Source organism: Nuphar pumila, chromosome 6, assembly GCF_984573655.1.
Source record: "Nuphar pumila chromosome 6, dmNupPumi1.hap1.1, whole genome shotgun sequence".
In the NCBI taxonomy this organism is placed as follows: domain Eukaryota; kingdom Viridiplantae; phylum Streptophyta; class Magnoliopsida; order Nymphaeales; family Nymphaeaceae; genus Nuphar; species Nuphar pumila.
Genome location: NC_143254.1, coordinates 110991125 through 110999189, shown reverse-complemented (window position 1 = coordinate 110999189; position 8065 = coordinate 110991125).

Below are 8065 nucleotides of genomic sequence, written 5' to 3'. Positions count from 1 at the left end.
TATGAAAATGTATTCTGTTTGATTCTGTAGAAAGCTAAGACTGAGTTTTACAACTTCCATGTTTTCCATTTTGGTTGAATTGTCATGTAAGTCACTTAAAAAAGTCATTCTTTTTGCCTCTAGTTTTGAGTTGAACCTTCAATTTCCTGTTGTAGTTCCGTGCATAGGTCATTGTAGATTTCAAATATTTGGAGTTATGCTGCATGTTTTATAAAACTGAAAAGTGGTCTGGTTTACTAACATCCGGCTACACCTTAGTGCAGTTCAGAGTTTTCTCTGAAATCATCATCTGAGTGCCCGAATCTGGGGTGATTCGAGTGCCCGCGTAGACCCCCTGTCATAGGTTGTGACAATTGCCAACTAGTTTGTCAGAAAGTTCAAAAATCTGTTGATGCCCGTAGGGTAGGCCAAAAATTACGTATCATAGTTCGTTGAAAAGGTCTGAATATGACATACATTTCCTCTATTGAGAGTTTTTGCAAACTCTACCGCCTGAGGGGTCAAAAAGCTCTTTGAATAGACTGTCCGCTGAGCCCGAGAGTCTATCACAAACTTGTCTACCAGTCCCAGTTGCGAGTCTGTGGAGCAGACACTTCTGATCTGAATTTGGTGCTTTCAGATTCGTTGGAAAGGCGCACGAGTCATGCATAAGTTTTTTTTGGATCACCTTTGTTGAAACAGAATGCACGGGTTCCAAAAACTCTATTTCCCGAGCCCTATTCAGATTCATCCTGTGAAACATTTTCGCACATGTCAAGATCCGTTTGGATCTTGGATCAATGCTTATCGAGTCCACATCACCTTCAATCTGCTGAAATGATCTTTCCTTTTGACGACTAAAAAAAGAATGGGCCTTAGAAGCAAATGGGTTGGTTGAAGCAAGAAATTAAGACACTCGACATCTGTAATGGTGAGCATTGATAGGAAGATGGGAGAAAATTTTCTTCCTTCATGAGGGCTTAGAGAAGCAGGATTTCTGTCTTCCTTTCTTTTTAATCTATCATTAAAACTCTTGTCTACACTCTTGAATGTAGCCATTGAATATTGTTTTTTGAAAACCATATATTTGATGAAGATTAAGAGTGTCCACATACTATTTAATACTATCTAGAGATGGTGTCCTCTTTTTATGGAGGTGCCCATAGTGTCCATGAGATTTTATGTTATTTTGAAGATATTTGCAGCTACATTGAGATTACTTTTTTTTTTTATAATGAGAAACCTTGGCCAAGAAATGGATCACTGAATGAGACCACTAAGGGAATTTTAAATCTAATAATAAAATGAAACACAATATGATAGTGAGAGAAGAAAGAGCAAAAAATACAAGAGATGTACGTGATTCCGTAATTGTGCCTACATCCACGGCTGACGATAATTCTTTACTACTTTTCCTCAACATTTTTACATTGTTTTACAACTGTTACATTTTGATCCTCATAAGGTTCTTCATATGATAAGGTATGCTTATTATCTTTTTTAACTCTTTTTTTACTATGATTTCTAACTTCTTTCTTATCTGTTCTAACTCATTTTTTACCATGATCTTTAACTTCTCGTTTATCTATTTTAACTCCTTGGCAAATATTGTTAACATATTTATCTTTATCCTTGATAGATTGACTAGGGAAATTTTGCTGCATTTGGTGCATATGCTGGCAGATCTAGATCCGATAATAACCCCCCTTAAACTGAGCGGTGGTGATGTCCACAAACCGAGTTTGAGTTTGAGAGAATGGAAGGTTGGCTTCATCTTTGAAGGAATAAAGGTTATAATAAGCTAACGCCAAGCCACCTTTTCACAAACGAAAACAATTGGTATCAGAACACTTTTCTCGTAAATCAAATCATTTTCAATTTACATCACCCCATATGTGTTTGGGAAACACTGGCTCCCAAACACAACCTTAATTGACGTAATTGACTGATTACAGGTCAACCATTCATCTTGTAAATTAAGATGTTAGTAGGTCATACAAAAGTTTCACCTACGGATGCTATTTGATCATGCATAAATCTTGCATTATATATATACATGATCCATCAAAAAATGAATTAAAAACTCATTCTTGTCAATATTTTTGAGAAACTGCTCTAAAAAAAAGAAAAAAAAAACTCCAATTTCAATCTTCCTTGCATTATTTAATTAGTTTAGGAGTTTGTGATTCATATTTTAATTAGTTTAGGATTGAGTATTTTTGAAAATTAGTTTTTAGCAAGGTAGTTTTTGGAATTAGTAGAAAATTAAGAGTAGTTTTTAGAAAAAATCGTGTGTTGCCATATATGTTTAGTATAAAAATAATGTTTTGAGACAGAGGGGGCGTCCTTTGGAAAAACACAAGCTCTTTCTCTCCCACTCCTCTTCGTTCTTCCCTCTTGAGTTTCGTTCGATCACCAGTTCTCCCTCACTTCTTCCCTCCTTTGATCTTTATTTCATCTTACTTTGAATCTCTGCTCTTGTCGGTGTTTCTTGCCCTGTCGTTGGAGTGCACGTTCAACCATGCGAGTGACTGTTCTTTTTCTCAACCCTTCCATCGGAAGTGGCTGCGAAGTTTTCTTCTTCTCCCTCATCTCTTTAGTCAATTTACACATAGTTTAAATTTATTTTTAGCATTGCATATCGGGTAGTTTAATTTCAGCAACATTGCTTTCTCTAGAATAGTTAGATTCTTTATTCTCGCTTTTTGCATAAATAGATTAGATTACGCTACATCGTAGAGTAGTCTTGCTCGCTATTTTATTTTATTTTTTTGTTAGAATAATATTCAGTTTCTTATAGAAAACGCAGTTTCGATTTATATTTATTTCAGGCCAGCAAACAGACCTGCGTGAGATCCTATTCACGCAAGTCGGTTTGGGTTGTGAAGTGTTGCTTGCACGATCTACATCAAGTTTATAAAAAAATTTTAATATTCACGTAGAACAATGTGCTTGATCTTTAGAGCATGAATCTTAGAGTTCTGCATTTAGTACTTGATCTAAAAAGATTTCGGTTTGAAAGAAACCAACGAATACGTTATCCAAATAAATCTTTTTAGGCTAGAACGTTTTTAGATCGAGTGTCCGATGAGATCACACGTGTCTTCAGCGTGAACATGCTGCCCACTTGAATCAGGTTTAACATGATTTGTTATTCATGATTTTCTTTATTTGTTCAACATAGATATTTATTATCGAGCAGAACAAGCATGAATTAGACTACACATTTTCTGGTTTTGCGTGTTTCCATATATCAACGTATTGATGTCGATCAATTCCTAGGCCTGCATAGTTCAAAAGTTTTCTGCATTATTTTTTGTGTTAATTAGTTAGGATGCATTAAGTAAGTGTTTTTCACAGTTAGATTGTTTAGTTTCATGATTAGTTAGTAGTTTGGTTTCATGTTTTTCTTTTATTAATTAGTAACTTAATATTTCAGCATTAGTTTATTAGAGTTGTTTAAATTAGTCTTAGAGTAATTAGTTAGATCAGATTTGCTTGTTTTATATCTTGAATTGGTTAGTTTGGATTTCGCGTTTTTCTTGAATCCGGTTAGTTAGAGTTTGTTTTACTTTGTTTTAAAGTTAGTTAGAACATTAGTTTGTTACAAGTTAGTTAGATTGTTACATTCAGTTAGTTTTAGTTTTTTATTCTTGTTACTATGAACTAACATTAATTTTAAAAATAGTTCCCTTCGTTTCGTTGGTTGTGTGGTTTTGCATTTTTTGTGTTTCGCAGGGAAAGTTTTATTGTGTGAAAGGCCCTTTGAGCCCTCAAAAGAGCCCTCAAAGGTCCCCTAAAGGTCCCTCAAAAATGTAAAGCAAATGAATACAAAACATTTAAACATCAAATACCAATAGCTCTTGGATTCATTCGAAGCAGTGGCATTGCAAGGGACTAAATCACAAGCAACAAGAAAACCCTCTATTTTTTATTTTCTTTTAGTTTTAGGGCCATTGATTTTAACTTGGTTTGTAATAAGGCATGTTTATTTTTTTTAGTCCTCTGCAAAAGGGTAACTTATTTTAATTAGTTAATTATTTTTATTTTAAGGCAATAAAGATTGCATTTCTGTGGAATACAAAGTTTTTCATTCCGTTCCCTAAATTCGACCTGGATGTCACCCTAGTGTGAGCCAGTTTTTATTATTTGTTGTCTGGATTTTATGAAATATTTTATAAAAAATATACCTTTAAAAATCTATTTTATAAAAACTCATACCAAATTTTTGGTGCCGTTGCCGGAGAACGGCGATCGAAAAATGAGTATTCACTTTATTGCCTCTTGGTTGTTCATGTGTTATTTATGACTGTTAGTTTCCTTTTTGCAAATAATTTAGGATTGCTAGTTTATTTTCTTTGCTTATTAATTAAGGTTGTTAGTTTGCTTTTGTAATTAGGATTTGTAGAACCACATTGCTTGCTATCCCTAGAGCCAAGTTTACTTTTCTTGCTTGGCCCACCTAATAAAATACCCTTTCATAGGCAACTGTGCATGATTGGTACCTTGCACGTAGTTTGATTCCTGTAAAATAAATGCTTGGGTGCAAGTATGTAGTTATTTATTTCCTACTTTCAGTTCTTTATTTTATTTTTGCTTGCTTTCGTGGTGTGGTTTGATCGCGATTGCGCGCTAGGTAGGTAGAAAACCAATCCCTAGGACAGTTGCTACACTGGTTTCTACTCAAAATGTATGCAAGAGCGACACTCGTTTGACCTCGAGCTTGTTTTACCTGTAGAGGACCCCGAGTCCATCATTAGTAGAGCCTGCAGATCCAGCCTCATGGCTGAGGATTAGCATATTACTCATTCCTTGAGGGAGTATTTCATTCATAATGAATATACTCCCGCCTCCTGCATCGCGAGACCTAACGTAGGAGCGAACCAATTCGAGATTAAGGCTAGTGTCATACAGATATTACCTTCCTTCTATGGCCTTAGCAATGAGGACCCCTACCGTCATCTCGATGAGTACCTCGAGATCTGCTCCACGATGCAGATCAATAATTTTGAAGATGATGCATTAAGGTTAACATTGTTTTCGTTCTCCCTTAAGGACAAAGCCAATCACTGGCTAAAGTCTTTAGATACAGTTCAAATTATCAACTGAGACCATATGCAGAAAGAAATTATGAAAAAGTATTTATCAATTGGTAAAACAAATCAGTTTCGTAAGGCCATAACCAGTTTTTCACAAATTGAGCGAGGACAATTCCATTAAATGTGGGAGAGGATGAAAGATCTTCTCTAAAAGTGTCCTCACCACCAGGTGCCCCATTGACAACTGGTATAATATTTTTATGATGGTCTTACTGAGAAAAATCGTCAAATGGTTGATTCTTTGTGTGAGGGCACATTCATGCTCAAGAGCGAGGACGAGGCATGAGCCCTATTCAAAATATTGAGTAAAAACTTTATGCACCATGCCTTGTCAACGAGATGTGATAAGACCACATCTACTCCCAGTGACTCTAAAAAGGGAGGGATTTTTGAAGTTAGATCCAATTAAGAATTGTAAATCAAAGTAGACCAGTTGACTAGAAAAGTGAATCAGCTGCTAGCCAACCCAACTTCAATAAATCAAGTGAGTAAAGTGTGTGAGCTATGTGCTAGCCCTGCACACTATGTTTCTGACTGTTCGGCAACACCACCCTATCACGAATTCGTTCAGGAGCATGTGAATGCTTCCCAAAGTTTTGCTAGACCCGTGCATGATCCATATCACCCACCTATAACCCGAGATGGCAAAACTACCTCAACTTTGCGTGAAGAAATCCATATAACCCACCTCATATGCAAGCCAGACCGTGTAACTTTCAACAAGGTTACCCAAGGCCCACATTCTCACAAGCTCCCTCTCAACTTAAATTGCCTTCTCCTCAAGAACCCACATCAAATTCATCCTTTCAGGAAAAACTCCTCGAGGCCTTCTCTGACATAAAGGTCAATCTCAACTCCCACACGCAGTCAATAACTAAGTTGGAGAATCAGATGGGACAGTTGGCTGAGACCTTGAACAGGGAACACGAAGAGAGCCTACCTAGTCAACCTATCGTCAACCCGAGGGGTAAGAAACCCATGCACCATGGCTTGCACATCACATAGTCTCATCAAGAGCATGCTAACTCTGTTATCAAGCAAAGAGGGGGAAGGAACTTCACCCCATTCAGGAGAAGACTAAAGAGTCCAAAAAAAAAACTTACTAGCTAGTCGATCTCTCTTACCAGACCAAAGGAAAGCGACCAGGGCCTACGGCCTGTGCCTTCTCCTTCGTATATTCTTCGAACCCCATTTCCTCGGGCCTTAGAAAGACCGAATGATTTTGGCAAGTAGGGAGCAAAAATGCAAGAAATGCTTGAGATATTCAAGCATGTTCACATAAACCTCTCCCTACTTGATGCCATCCAACAGGTGCCTACATATGCAAAGTTTCTTAAAGAACTTTGCACGCAGAAGAGAAAATCAAGATTGTTGCCCAAAAAGATCTTCCTGACTGAGCAGGTGAGCTCGGTGTTTCGGCACCAAGCTCCACCTAAACTTAAGGATCTAGGGACACTGATAATTTCTTATGACATCAAGAACATGACTATTAAGCGTGTTTTGCTCGATCTTGGGGCCAGTGTAAACATATTGCCAGGATCTCTGTATGACATTTTTGAGATTGAGGATCTAAAACCCACCACGACCATCTTACAGTTGGCCGACAGGTCTACTAAGCTTCCCAAGAGAATCTTGGAAAATGTGTAAGTCAAGGTCGAAGACTTTTATTTCCCTATTAATTTTCTTGTTCTGGATATGGAAGGCATTGATGTCGCTCACCGAACCCTCATCATTCTCGACCGACCATTCTTGGCAATTGCCAATGCTTGTATTAACTGTCATACTTAGAAGATAGATGTTTCTTTTGACAATAAGCAATTGCGAATAAACATATTTGATATTGTTATGAGAGCGGCGGAAAATGATGAATGTTGCCATGTAGAGGACAATCATCCTCAATGGAAGCAATCTGATCCATCACAGTTGGATAGTTCATGGTTGATATTACAGTTCATGGCTCATTATCGGAGAAGTGTCCCCACAAGTGTCAAAAAGATTTTCAAATGTGTGTGGGGGCTAATCTCGTTCATAGCGAAGAAAAGAGTCATTTTAAGGTCTAGATGGGTAGACTTTTAGGACACACAATGGACAAAAAAAAATGAAACCATATACCTCAGACCTGCTGATTGAACATGCCCTTCAGTCCATTGATCTCATGGGCGATGAAGGGTAACCAAAGATCCGTCTGACTAAAGACGTAAAACTTAGCGCTTTATGAAAGACAACCCATATTGTTGTAATTTTAGTAATGCAGTGGTTTTTTCTTTTGTTTGTTTTATGAGCATGTATGATAGATCATGTATACATTTCATTTTTTTTATATGATTTATGAGTTACAGGTGACAGGACAACTTTCATAGCGCGGATCAGGCGACCTCTATTCCTTCCCTTGATTGTGTTTGTTTCTTAGTGTGCATTCATTCAGTTGAATCTAAGCATGAGGGAGTGCCACTGAAGACAATGTCATTCAAGCATGGGGGAGAGTTTAGTTTGCACACTCAAAATTTTCTTTCTGTCCATGTATCTGCACTAATGAAAACTCATAAAAATTAGGCTTTTAAGAAATGAGTTAAACTTGATATGAATGCTTTACACAATCTAACATTTTTAGAGATTTTTTAAGCCCCACAAAATTTTTTCTTCGATATAAATTTGAAAAAAATGTGTTTATTTAAATATGCATAATTTTATTTTTAAAAAACTAAGCAAATAAATAATATAAAAAATAAGAGCTCAAAAGCAAAAAAGAGCATACATTTAGTTGGTTGATGTCTTCGTATTCCTTAGTAGCTGGGCTCAGACATAACTTGAAGTGTTTGATTTCCATGTCAAAAAGGACAATAAAGAAAATCACTTATATGCTTAAGTTGATATCTGTGACCTATTTGGTTTGAACAAGTAGAGCCTGAGAGGTGTTTATACCTGGTGCCCTAAAACCATATGGTTTGAGAGCTACCGACTCAAAAGCCCGTTACATGAACTTTATA